Source organism: Triturus cristatus, chromosome 6, assembly GCF_964204655.1.
Source record: "Triturus cristatus chromosome 6, aTriCri1.1, whole genome shotgun sequence".
In the NCBI taxonomy this organism is placed as follows: Eukaryota; Metazoa; Chordata; class Amphibia; order Caudata; family Salamandridae; genus Triturus; species Triturus cristatus.
Window position 1 is genome coordinate 634,805,007 of NC_140589.1, and position 14,554 is coordinate 634,819,560.

The window sequence follows — 14,554 nt, forward strand, 5'->3', positions numbered from 1 at the left end:
GAAAAAGCCCATATCTGGCACCAATGGAGCGTAGGTCAGGTCTCATGTCCAGGAAGGCCTTGCGACGGTTTGCAGTGGTCCTGGCATAATCTTGTGCAAAGAACAAGGTGGAGCCTGACCAAGTGAGGCGAGGAGAGGCTTTGGCGGCTAAGAGGACTTTCAACAAGTCTGTGTACTCTAGAAAGTACATTATTACACCTCTAGGCTTCGTTGATGCGGAAGGAGAGGAGGAAGCTCGACCAAGTCTGTGGGCACGCTGGATATTCAGTGAGGTGTCATCAGGTAGGTGGAGAAGCTTCGGGAGAAAGGATTTGAAAAAGCTGATGGGATCATTCCCCTCACAGCCCTCCACCAGGCCGTAAAGGCGAAGATTGTTGCGCCTGTTACGATTTTCGAGGTCCTCCACCTGCTTCTGAAGAAATGAAATCTGCGTGTGCATGTGGGAAACCTTGGACGCGGATTCCTGAAGAGAGGAGACGTCACGCTCCACCAGCGATACTCTTTCGTCCATCGAGGCCCAGTTATCAGTGAGAATCTGCAGCTTAGCATTCGTCTCCTCCATGTAAGGGCGCAGGGCCCGTATCTCTTCGAGGATTAGCTCCATTGAGATGGGCGAGGAGGACTTAGGAGGCGAAGGCGGGTCTTTCTTTAACCTCTTAGAGTTCACTTTTGCCGAAGGCTGTGAGGTGATGTCCGCAGTCGATGTCATTTCAGTTGAAGGTAGAGACTGAGAAGCTTCCAAGTGGGCCAGTGCCGTGAATAGTTTGGAGTTCTTAATGTAACTACGTTTTTGAGTCTGACTAGAGCAATGCGCCATCGGCACGCCAATGGAGCGCGCAGTCAAAAAAGAAGAAAAAATATCTTATTGCCCAACTGAAAAAGGAGCAGGGAGCAAATTAATAAGGGAAGGAAAATGCCAGGCCACAAAGTTGGAGTCAAAGGTGTTGGAGACTGGAAGCATAAGATGGCCGCCGTATATGAGGAAAGTTGAAAATTCCAGTCAGCAGAAAAAGGCAGCGGAAATAATCATGTTGAGGAGAAAAGTCACCTTAGAGTGCAGAATGTCCACAACTGTGCTTCAGGAGGTGCTGGGGTCAGTAGTTAAGCATGAGGCGTCCAGGGGATCCATGCGCGGCAAAGCGCACTGCTGAGGCAATCACGGGCGAAAATAAACAAGATGGCGGCCGCGGCCGCTGACGAGCCGCGACCGAAAATAAAATGGGTTGTAAAACCCAAAATAACTGTGCCTCAGCGCCAGAAAAGGATTAAAAATGATCTTGGCATGTTCCGACAGAAGAGGGTGCCCTTCGTTGGTGGAAACTGAGGCGCGAACCGCCAGTAAACCCTGGTGTGAACGGAGCTCCTAGCCGAACGCCGCCATCTCCTTCGGGCGCCAAGCCACGCCCCCGTCCAGGTATTGTGTCTTTAACGAAATCAATGGTGCAGTTGAGAGCCTCTTGGCAGAAAGCATCAGCTTGCTCTTGTCTAGTGATTACACCAAACAATGCAAAATGTGCAGCCTCACTAAAATTTAGGATGGGGTTAAACCCATTATATACCCAAGGTGACGCATTGAAGCATTTGCTAGATGAGTTGGGAAACTGCACTTGTTGCCTCAGAGCGAGAGGTTTTACAATGCATTTAATATGCGATTGTTCCCATGTTTTGGCACTAAGGCTTTGTCTATTAAAACCTGTTTTAACTAAATATGGGATTATGACTCAATATGTTGCAATAAGGCTGTTATATGGCATGCAATTATTAGATGTCGTTTGTGAAGTGGACAGATTCTTTAATAGTTTTACCTACCACACAAGCAATTCATTGATTTAAATGTTTTTTTAGTCAGAGTTTATAACTGTACAGATAGAAATGTGCAAATGTTTTAACGACCATAGTCTTAAATAAACATATTTTTTTACTATGTCATTTTGTAACGTTATAAAGCTTTAGAAACATAATTATTGTAAGGAGAGTCTATGGAAGGTGTGTAATGGAAATTTTATATTAATTTCATTACTGATTTTGACTTTTGATCCACATTTTATAAAGGTGACCTCTCAAATTGTTTCAGGTGTTTACATTTTTTTTTTTAACTTATTTAATTGGTTGGTCTTGTTTAGATGCAGGTAATTGTTGGCAAAGTTAACCCACTTAAATGACATTTCTACATGTCTTTACCAGTTGTGAATAGTTGTTTTTAAATACACTCTTTTTAGGTTTCATGGCATATGTAATGGAATTAATTTTTTTTTCTCAATTTGGGGAAATTTGACTTTGTATGAATTATATTTGAATTGCCATAGGATGTTGGTAAAAGGATAACACATTTTGAAGAAAACTGCTCCAGGTAGACCTATTTGTTTTGTTTGTTGTTGTTTTTCATAATATTGCTGGAGAATTAACCTCTTCAACGCGGCGCGGATTTCCGTGCCACGCTGAAGATTCTGTGCGCGGGCGGGGCCATGACGGAACGGTTCCGTCATGCGCACAGCGCAACCGACGTGCATGACGGAACCGTTCCGTCATGCGCGTCGAAGGGGTTAATTTAACTGAGGGGTATAAATAATATTGTTGACAAGTGTTTTTTTTCTAGACAGAAGATTAATGTACAATATTTTTTAATGTTATATTTGGTTAAATGTACTAGTAACATAATATGTATGCAATGTTTTCTAGGAATTCTGTGTCCTCCCACCACAAACCTTCTGAATTGTTGTATTTTAAAAAGGAGGCTATTCATGTTTTTGTTTTTTTCCAGATTTTGACCTGCATACCACATGTAAAAGACTGTCCCTGTCTAATTTCCTGGAACCGTTGCTCCTTTTTTCAAATATTCCAGTAAATGGTAGAAATTAGGTGGTATTTTCCTATTGAACTCGGGAGAGAGGTATGCAAACCCTCAATAGCATTGTTCAGGATGAGACATGGTTGTCTGGCAGCCCCTGTTTGAGGTCACGGTGAAGATTTTTTTCGGTCGGAATTAATCTCTTTTTTGGAAGTCCTTATTCTCTAGCAGGGTGAGGCTGCAGGCTGTAGCTAGCAAGAATTTCTGAGGCCGGGCACCCCTTCTACGAGGAGCTGCTGAACCGGATTTACTTCTGTGGAGTAGAATGTAACGGTCGCTACAGCGATGTCAGGAAAACCGGTGAGGCAACTTGAGCTGATAGGTTCTGGTTCTTCAGAATACTTTTTGTTTGGAAACCTTTCCTAAGTTTGGCTTTTTGGCTGTTTGGGACCTTTAGCAGCACCTCAAAGGGTCATCATTTTTGTCTGCTGACCGAATGCAGCAGCTAAACTGATCAATGAACCTTTACTTCGATTCAGAAATCCATTTACATGCAGAGTTAGGACTCATTCAGACTTGGTCAGGGTGCAGGTTCACAACAGTTTCAGCCTTTTCTGTCCCTGTGGCTCTGAAAAGGAGGCCAGCCAACTAGCCCTTGGAGTTCTGGGTTCAAGCAAAAAACGCAGGTCTCAAGCAGCAGGCCTGTCCTCTGGGGGCACAAGGCAGGTTACAGGCAGCAGGATAGTCCTGCGGGTGCAGCAGGGCAGTCATCCGAAGTACACAGCAGGCCTCAGACAGCAGGACAATCCTCTAAGAGTTCCTCACACATCCAATATTGCACTGAAGAGTGTGTCTGATGATCCTATTTTGTTTTATACCTGGGGCCAGATTTGAAGTGGAAGAAACTTATTGAACCCCTCCCCCTCACCCCTCCCTCCCCCTCACCCCCCCCCCCTCCCCCTCACCCCCCCACCCTCCGCCCCCACACAGAGGGTTCTGGAAAATCCTGCCTCCCTGCCCTGGTCCCAGGATGTCTGTTGTCACAATCGGTTAGTGTGAAATATTTTGTGGGTGTGTTGGAGCAGTTCCTTTGAAGTGTAAGTGGGGCTGTGCACACCTCCACCCCTCCCATGCTTTCAGAATGGCCCATCCTGCCAACACCCAGTCCCCCTTTGTGACACCGTCTGGGAGGAATACACACTGCTCCTGTTAATGCATTCTTAAGTGGGTGACACAATAAGTGCGCTAGGCCCAAATAAGCCAATTTTACCATGTTTTAGAGAAGCACAAGCACTTTAGCACTAGTTTGCAGTGGTAAGGTGTACAGAGTCCAAAGGCAAACAAAACCTAATTCCAGCAAAACAGAGGGAGTGAAGGCAAAAAGTTTAGGGGGAAGACCACCCTAAGGATGACCGGTTTAACAAGGTTAATGTGGTTTCCTTCTGCGACTGACTTGTTTAGATGCCAACTCCATGATTCTTCAACATAATTTAGAAATGGTGCCAATTTTTCCTCATTTTTTGTATTCATCACCATGTTCAGGAGGTGCAAAGCACAAAGGCATTCGTTTTTTTTATTTTGACATCAAACGATATATAGTTTACAGACACATGTAGTCCCCTCTTACTGATTTTTTTTATTGTGGTCCAAAAACCTGGGAAAAATGGAAGACAAAAAAAACAGCCTTTGAATTTGTGTTTCAGGATAACGTGGCTGTCATGGCAGGTTCGAAATCAGTTATTTTCCTGGGACTTCTTCTCCTGTTTCTTTTTCATTTATGATTGATAAAAATTCTGTATAAATTGGGGACAGCTTAACTGGCAATAAAGCATAGATGGAAGGCATTGCAATAGTATTTATTTTAGTATCTGTAGCATAAATCTGATAAATAGATGGGGTGTTGTTTTAAATGTCCCATCCATCATCCAGATTTCTCTATTTTCTAGAGTTATAGTTATGAAGTGTTGTAATAATATGAATTCTTTTTATAGGGTTTTTTTTATAATAGAGGGTGGATTATTCATGATTGTAGTGTCTGGTTAGTTTAAAAGGAATATCAATGGCACTAAATATAGGTTTGTTTTGGCTGTAAATTAATTGCCTGTCTTTTCCTACTATTCATACTTTTCAGATTGGGAATAGTGGACATCTATCCACCAACATGTATGGGGATGTTCCTTGCAGCCTTCCTTAGTACAGGCCCCCAGGGCTCATTGGAGCTTGCCCCTATGACCTTTATTTGTTGTACATTCTCTCTTACCATTAACTCTGTTGCATTGGCAGAGCGGTTATGCTCATTTGACCATTCTACAAAATCCCAAAGAGCAACTGCTCTGCCTTTGCAATGAGTTGTGAAATAATCCACAAATCTCCAGTCTGCCCTTGTTTCAATTTCTTTCCTTACTGTACATGTATCCTTCCCGTAATTGTTTTAGCCTTTTAAATAACACATAGTTTGCGTTTTCAATGCTTTAGTACTGGTTTTTTTTGCATTGCTTGATCTGTAGGCTTATCAATATACTGTGTTTTTTTTGTTTCTTAACAGTCTTCTATTACTCCTTTTTAGATGAGATTTTATTTTCTAATACTTTTTGTAGTCAAGACCTCAAGGGTTTTTTGGAAAATTATTTTCTATATCTTTTAATCTCTAATGCAATTTTGTGTTTATAGCTGTAGACACATGTCCTTGCACTACAATGAATAGTTGGACAGTGCTGTCTCTGTTCAACCATTTCTTATGTGGCTTTATTTCATTTTATTTGTTTACTCTAGGTTAATTTATTTTGACAATCTGAGTCTACCACTAGAAGATAATGTTCTTCTGGCAAAGGGTTGCTCCCAAAGTGTACTCTTACCCATATTTTAGAGTGGTGATTTCTTCTTGGCCAAGTTATGGAGACTGCTAATGTATGTTGGTGACTAAATACTCTTCTTGAGGTTAGGGTCGACTGACTATTCTAGTGGGGTGTAAAACCCACCGGTTCCCTTAAAATGAGCTCCTTCACTTTCCTGTAGGTGTTTGTGTGGCTCATCACAAATAGTATACATATAGAATGGGATTTACACAAAAGCATGTCATACAAATATCCATACTTTTCTTATGGAATTTCCTTGCGTATATGTGACAACTAACAAAAACTGGTCCATCATATTCCCTGTGATTGGTGCAGATTGGAAATTGGAGAGACTCCCCTCTGTAGCAGGAAGCGTACACTGTATTTCTTCAATCCGTGACACCTACGGCCATTTGGAACTTCCCTTCAGTGAGAAAGCTGTGGCATGCCCTGATTGGCTCGGAATGTATATTGTGAACATAGCACACATTTTTATAGGCTCTGGCTCTTACTGGTGATCCCAGGTAGACAGGAATTCTAGCCTTCCAGAGCCAGTATTCTAAATTGGTCAAGACTCCACTAGAAGCTCTGCAGCATCAATTGAGAGAGATACTTGATGTGAGCATTAGAATTTGCCATTGTCCTCATGATTTGACAGATTTACAAGAAGCCCTGTGGCTGTGAACTGCCTGGGTTGGTGTTGGTGGACTGTTCAAGGAGGGCAGCTGATTACATCTGATGTAGAAACACAAACCTCAGCTTGTGGGAATCTACCTGGATGGCCCCTCAAATATCTGAGCCTGCTCTCACGCCACAAGAGCCTTCGGCATTAATTGAACTTGAGTCGAAGAAGTTTATGGCCGTCCAAGCACTGCTTGTCTATACCTTTGCATTGCCCTTGACCCGGCTGATTCTGTGGGAGCCTCTGTCACTGTTCCCCCAGGCTAGTCACCATGTGTGTTTGGGAGTCTGTCCTGTTGACTGAGTTTGATTGCCCCGATTCTGAAGCAGTTTGAGCCATCCAAATTCAGGAGCTTTTGTAGGGGCCTTACCATAAACCAATTACTCTGTAGCTGTAGGAGGAAACAATATGTGTCCTAGCTCCCAACAAATCACCCACTTTAGACCTCCACATTTGACTGCAAACCGCTATTTATGTGATATGGTGCTCCTAATGTTTGGTAATCTCAATCAGATTGAATGCTATGCCATATGCCTGTTTGCCTGGCTGCCGTGCAATGCCAGACAGGTGTCACACAAGAAAGCTAATTAATGAATTAAAAATGTCCCCATCATTATTTTTGTATTGCTAGCTGTAGACCTTAAAATAACGTGCACGACTAAAATGTGCATGAGTTTCTCTCTCTGTTAAACAGAAAAATAATGTGAATTAGTTATCCTCTGCTGGTCCTCCTGTTACTTTCTGTATCTTTACTTCTAACAAGATGTAACTATTCAAGGCTAAAGGCTGTAGACTGTTGGTAGATTTAATGTTTCCTTTGTCTGTTGTCAAAGTTTCTTTCACCATGATGTTATAACTGTGCAGGAAGAATGATGTGACAATGTCCAGAGGAATTAATTTATCAAATGTATTTTAAAGTTGCTATTTTACTTTTGGTGTAAACGATTATATGAATAATGATTGCTTGCACTAGTATGTATTAATTAATTATAATTAATGATACATACATCTGGATGGAAAACCAGAGAAACGTATTTAACCCCTTCGCCGCGGCGCTGGGGGGGTTTGGGGGGTTTGCGGCGCCGCCATGCTCGTGACGGAACCTCTTCGTCATGAGCCACGGGCGCGCTGTGCTCATGACGGAGTGGTTCCTTCACGACTCTGCCCACTCGCATTGATCGCCCGCACAGGCGGGGAATCAGAGCCGCGTGGGCGGAGAGGCCGCCAACGGCCGCAGCATGACGGAACCACTCCGTCATGAGCACATGGCGCCCGTGGCTCATGACGGAGTGGTTCCGTCATGAGCAGGGAAGGAGTTAATTTGATATATCATCTTGTTTCCTAAAGGCATTGGTAACAGAATTTTATACATTTTAAAATGTCACAATATTTGTCTGTATAACGTGTGTTGTTTAGAACATTATAAAAGGGCTTGGGTTTTTTGTCAGTATTTTTATTGCTTTTTCCTCAGACTTCTGCTGGTCTGGGCTTTCTAGTGGGGGGGAGATATTTTTGCTTCTGTATTTCATTATTCTGCTTTCGCTGGTATTTTGCATTTGTTCTATTTTGTTTTGGAGCTATTGTCTGCAAACCCACTTTATCTTACTTGGAAAAAATGGCACTGTCTTGTATTTACCTTAATATTGAATTTACCCAATAAGTGCTACATTTATAGTCTTTTTCTCTGAGCACATAATGTGTTTTCTCATGCATAGCATTGGTCACTTCTTCTAAATGACCGGATTATTTGCTTATTTTTTTTTAACTGGATCATGTTTTGTTTCTTTTGACAATGTATGTGCAAAGAGTATACCATTGTTTTTCTTTTCTGTATTTTATTTGTTGCTGGCTACATTTCCGATGTAACATTAAGTTCGAGGCATGTGGGCTGCTGAATTCATATCTGTGCATAGATCGCCACCTAGTGTTGGGTCCGGATGATTGCACATTGTTGTCCTGGAAGAGTCTTCGAAGTATCCTGAGATGGGTGACTCCTCCCCTGGACAACAGTGCGCATGGGCATCCTCTCCATCCCCAGATTGTTTTTTTCCGCCATTGGGTTCGGATGCAACTATCTTAGCTCAACTTCGGAATACTTAGTTTTAGGCCAAAAGGCCTATAGTTTTAGTCGGTACAGTTACCGTTCGGTGTCGACTACTAGTTCTAGTGCTCCACACCCTCTTCCAAATTTCGGACCGAATTGGTCCAAACTTCGGCGCTCGATCGACGATGGAATCGAGAACTCCGTTCAAGAGGTGTCCGTTGTGGCACGCCAAGTACCCTCACATCGACATCCACCCGGTCTGTAACAAATGTCTCTCGCCGGATCACGACGAATCGAAATGCATGGCCTGCGCGCGGTTCCGATCCAAGAAAACTCTACGGAACCGACGGGCAGCGTGGCTCGAGGCGCAGCAGGCAGCGCCCGCACCCACCAACATATTCAGCACCGAGGACGCCGAGAGCGTGGAAGAAATAGTATCTAGCCCCGCTTCAGAGCATGGTTCCCGATCGGACGACGATGACGGAGAGCTCTTTCGACGTGAAGAAGCCGTCGACGAGGTAGGGGACTTCGACAAAGCCTATGGGGCTGAAGAAGACAGCTCTCCCGAGGAGCTAGGCCTATCCGTCGAAACGGAGGCCTAAATTAGTCGTCAGGCTCCGGTCGAGGGATCGCCTTCGGGCCTTACCCAAGACCTACTCCATGGTTCCTCGCCCCGCCTTCCGGCCCGGCATCGAACACTATGCAAGAGCCAATATTACCCAAGACGTCCGGGTTGTTAAACCCTAACACATCCATCGCTCCAGTCCCTTCAAAATCGAAAGCGAAACTGGTGGTGGTCGGATCAAAGGCGTCGAAACAGTCCACTGCCCCGGCGCCGAAGAAAGTCGTCGGCTCCGAACGCGTACAGAAAGACTTCGGCGCCGAGCTCACCGCAGCAGACGCAGTCGACGCACAAAAGAAGCGCGCCCTCGGGCACCACAAGACACCGACACCTTCGGCGCCGACACCGAAGCCTGCAACCTCCGCAGTCAAAATGGCCGCCTCGGCTACGTCGACGCCTAAAGCACCGATGCCGAAGAAGTCCTCGACTACGTCGACTATCGATGCATCCCTTCAGACCAGTGACCCCCTTCCGACAAAAAAGTCGGGGTCGGCCTCCACGCCTACTACCAAGATGCCCACCAAACCACCATCTCAGTTTGCTGTGCAACAGGTCTCTGCATCTCTACAACGTATTCGGGACTGGGTAGCCCTCCACTCTACCTCGGGTCCCGACACTACCTCACCCTGTAGAGTGCACTCGGAGCCCACCAACATTACCTTTGGGCTGCCGCCATCATCGGCACCGAAACTCTTTCAAATTCGGACACGTGTCCTCCACACACAGTCCACCACCTCTGGCCTAACAGAACAAGACTCTTCAGGGCCACAATTTATCGACGCCGACACTGGCAGGCTCATGCTCCACAAGCGCAAAATCACGCCAGTCAGGGAAGAGGTGCTATACAAAATTCCCCTTAAACGCAAGCTACCGGCGGAGCAGGAACCAGTGCTACACGAACACTTCCATCCCCTCCAACTGGATCCGCAGTCCTTTTCTCCTACCCCTTCTGAATCGGACCCGATGCAGGAATATGGTGGGGACGAAACCATCTACCCCGGGGACGCAGATCCCGATGAAACGCAAGATCCTGATCAGGCATGGGATGACCCCACAGACCAAAGTGTCACGCCACATACTCAGGATGCGCACCTCTACAACATTAAAACGTCTCCTACAGAGGACACGGCCGCATTTAATGCCCTTATCGAACGGGCTGCTGCTCATCATGGGGTGGAGCTACATTCTGACGCCATTGAGGAGGACTTCATGCTTGACACTTTCGCATCTTCAGAAAGGACTGTCAAGACTCTGCCCATGCTTAAAGGGGTTCTGAAGCCTGCCAAAGACATTTTCAAGGACACCACAAGAGCCCGGGTGTTAAACCCCAGGATTGAAAAGAAATATAAGCCTGCACCTGGTGACCCTAAATACATTAGGGGTCAGTTGCCATTAGACTCTATGGTGGTTGCCAACGCTCGTAAAAGAGCCCACTCACAGACAACTGGTGATGCTCCTCCCCCAGACAAAGAGTCAAAGGTCCTTGAAACATCGGGCAAACGTGTTGCAGCGCAAGCAGCCAATATCCTGCGCATTGCCAATACACAGGCACTCCTGGCACGTTATGACAGGTCACATTATGACACACTGGAGTCACTGCTCCAACACCTACTGGAGGAGTATAAAGAGTCAGCCGAACTCCTCATTAGAGAAGGACAACTCCTCTCTAATGCGTCCATAAAATGCGCCCTAGACGCAGCTGACATAGCGGCCAGGGCAATAAACACAAGTGTCATGCTGCGACGCCATGCCTGGTTACGCATCTCAGGCTTCAAACCCGAGATCCAAAACAATATCCTCAACTTACCGGTTAACACGGAATTTTTATTTGGCCCAGACGTTGACACTACCCTAGAGAAAATAAAAAAAGACACAGATACTGCCAAATCTATGGGGGCGCTACAAACCCAACAATTTCGTAGTGGCTCCTTTCGTCGCAATGGAAATAGGGGAACGTCAAGGGGTCAGGGGTCACAACAACAGTATGCTAAAGGTGGCACACAAACCACCTACGACAAAAACAACAGGGGTGGATATTGTGAATCCAGCACCAAGGGCAGGGGACGTGGATATGGCAACACCAGGTCCTCCCCAAAAAACAAACAGTGACGCCCTCTCCCTACCCCCCGACCACTTAACACCTGTCGGGGGACGACTCCAGCTGTTCCTGCCCGCATGGAAGAACATCACCACGGACAGGTGGGTCAGGGACATCATTCAACATGGGTACTGTCTGGAACTAACTTCCACTCCACCCAACATACCACCAAAGCACCGTCCTATGTCAGCCGAACACTTAGATTTACTCCAGCAAGAAGTGCTTGCTATGCTCGCAAAAGGGGCCATAGAAGTAGTGCCCATCGCCCAGCAGGGCACAGGGGTGTACTCTCTGTACTTCTTGATCCCAAAAAAGGACGGCTCGCTCAGACCTATCCTAGACCTGCGACCCCTAAACCTATATATACTATCGGAGCATTTCCATATGCTCACCCTCCAACAGGTTATCCCACTACTCAGTCAGGGGGATTTCCTAGCTACGCTAGACCTGAAGGATGCATACTTCCACATACCAATACACCCTTCACACAGGAAATACCTCAGATTCACCATTCAAGGGAATCACTATCAGTTCAAAGTTCTCCCCTTCGGAGTAACAACAGCACCCAGGGTCTTTACCAAGTGCCTGGCGACAGTGGCCGCGCATCTGCGAAGACAAAATATTCACGTCTTCCCTTATTTGGACGACTGGCTAGTTCAGGCCAAGTCAGCACAACAATGTGCCACCCACATGTCCCACACCATTCACCTTCTTCACGATCTGGGATTCTCACTAAATTACACAAAATCAAGTCTCCAACCTGCGCACGTACAACAGTACTTAGGCGCGACAATCAACACTCTGGCTGCCACAGCTCAGCCAACTTTAGTGAGAATCAACAGCATGCAACTGCTGATCTCAAAATTCAAACCTCAACACTCCCTTCCGGCGCGAGTGTTCATGCAGTTGATAGGCATGATGGCCTCCTGCATCTTCATAGTCCCACACGCGAGACTACATATGCGCCCGCTTCAGGAGTGCTTAGCATGTCAGTGGAATCAGGCTCAAGGACAGTTGAAAGACCTAGTGTTGGTGAGCGGTCGGGCATACAACTCTCTGCATTGGTGGAATCCACAAAACCTTTGCAAGGGCCGACCGTTCCAAGAGCCTGTTCCACAAATAATACTGACAGCGGACGCGTCTCTCCAGGGATGGGGAGCTCATGTACTCAATTACACAGTGCAGGAACTATGGACTACACAACAAAAGAAGATGCACATCAACCTTCTGGAACTGATGGCAATCTTCCTGGCAATGAAAGCATTCAAAGTACACCTGTGCAACAAAGTCGTGTTGATCCGGACGGACAACATGACTGCCATGTACTACATACAGAAGCAGGGAGGAACACACTCTCCACAGTTGTCTCATCTGGCTCAAAGCATGTGGAAGTGGGCCATTCAGAGGAACATATTCCTCATGGCGGAACACCTCCCAGGCAAAGACAACCAGATGGCGGATCTGCTCAGCAGACACAGCCACCAGATGAACGAGTGGGAGTTACACCCATCAGTACTCCAACCGTACTTCCAGCAGTGGGGTCATCCAGAGATAGACCTATTCGCCACAAGCGAAAACGCAAAATGCCAAAGCTTTGGCGCCAGGTTCCCACATCCACAGTCGCAGGGCAATGCGATATGGATGAACTGGTCCGCCAGATTTGCGTACGCTTTTCCCCCAGCGCCGTTGATACCGCTGGTGGCACGCAAACTGCGACAGCACTCACTGACACTCATCCTGGTTGCTCCAACATGGGCACGCCAGCCATGGTACACCACCTTTCTGGAACTTTCCGTGGTGCCGCATCAAAGGCTGCGGATCAAACCCGCGCATTTGACGCAGAACCATGGAGAAATTCAACACCCAGATCCGCAACAGCTGAACCTGGCAATCTGGCTCCTGAAGTCTTAGAGTTTGGCTACCTAAACCTGCCACCTGACTGTATGGAGATCATTAAGGAAGCTAGGAGACCCACTACCAGAGCTTGCTATGCAGCCAAATGGAAGAGGTTTGTCATTTATCGCAACAACAATCACATTAACCCGCTAGACGCATCTATTCAGAACATAATCTGCTATCTATTACACCTATACCGATGCAATCTGGCATACACCTCAATACGTGTCCATTTAACAGCAATAGCAGCCTACCTCCAAAACAGGCAGCACCTCTCTTTATTCAGAGTGCCTGCCATCAAAGCCTTCTTGGAAGGACTTAAACGGGTGATTCCCCCAAGGCACCCCCCAGCAACGGTGTGGAACCTCAACTTGGTCCTCACCAGACTAATGGGTCCACCCTTTGAACCTCTCCATTCTTGTGAGATTCAATTCCTCACCTGGAAAGTGGCTTTCCTGGTTGCCATCACTTCCTTAAGAAGAGTTAGTGAACTCCAGGCACTAACCATTCAGGAGCCATTTATACAAGTTCACGCAAACCGGGTCGTACTATGTACCAACCCCAAATTCATGCCTAAAGTAATATCGCAGTTCCACATGAACCAAACCATTGAACTGCCTGTTTTCTTTCAAAACCCACAAAATGTCGCTGAGAGGATGCTCCACACACTAGATGTAAAGAGGGCCCTCATGTACTATATTGACAGAACTAAAAACTTTAGGAAGACTAAACAACTCTTTGTTGCCTTCTCCCCACAACACAAAGGCAACGCCATTTCCAAAGCAGGTATAGCCAGATGGATCGTTAAATGTATCCAAATTTGTTATCAAAAAGCTAAACGCACATTAACGATTCCACCACGAGCCCACTCAACACGAAAGTTAGGGGCGTCCATGGCTTTCCTGGGAAACATTCCTTTACAGGAAATATCTAGAGCAGCCACATGGTCCACTATACATACATTTACCAAACACTACTATGTAGATGTACACTCAAAACAGCAGGCAGCTGTAGGACAGGCTGTTCTCAAAACTCTTTTTCAGACTGCTGCAGCTGGCACGGGTAGCCGCCGCTAATAGGAGGTACTGCTGTGTATTCTATGCACAGATATGAATTCAGCAGCCCACATGCCTCGAACTGAATATGCTACTTACCAGTATGCATCTGTTCTTGGCATGTAGGGCTGCTGACATTCATATCGCCCACCCTCCTCCCCGGCGCCTGTCGCAGCTGCAGCTCTCAGAATTACTGTATAGCATGGTCATCACTTCCTGTATCTACTCCATCACTGCCACAATGGCGAAAAACAATCTGGGGATGGAGAGGATGCCCATGCGCACTGTGGTCCAGGGGAGGAGTCACCCATCTCAGGATACTTCGAAGACTCTTCCAGGACAACAATGTGCAATCATCCGGACCCAACACTAGGCGGCAATCTATGCACAGATATGAATGTCAGCAGCCCTACATGCCAAGAACAGATGCATACTGGTAAGTAGCATATTCATTATGGGGCACATGCATCAACCATTTTTGCGAGTGCAAACTGTGCGATTTGCAAAAATCGTCCGTTTGCGCTCGCAAAAAGGG

The 14,554-nt window shown here is 46.2% G+C and overlaps 1 protein-coding gene across 1 annotated transcript in view; it reads left to right on the plus strand.

The window, feature by feature from the left end:
- Positions 1 to 14,554, plus strand: part of MMS22L (MMS22 like, DNA repair protein) — a 534,885-nt gene that overhangs the window by 436,677 nt on the left and 83,654 nt on the right. The gene's annotated exons all lie outside the window — the stretch shown is intronic.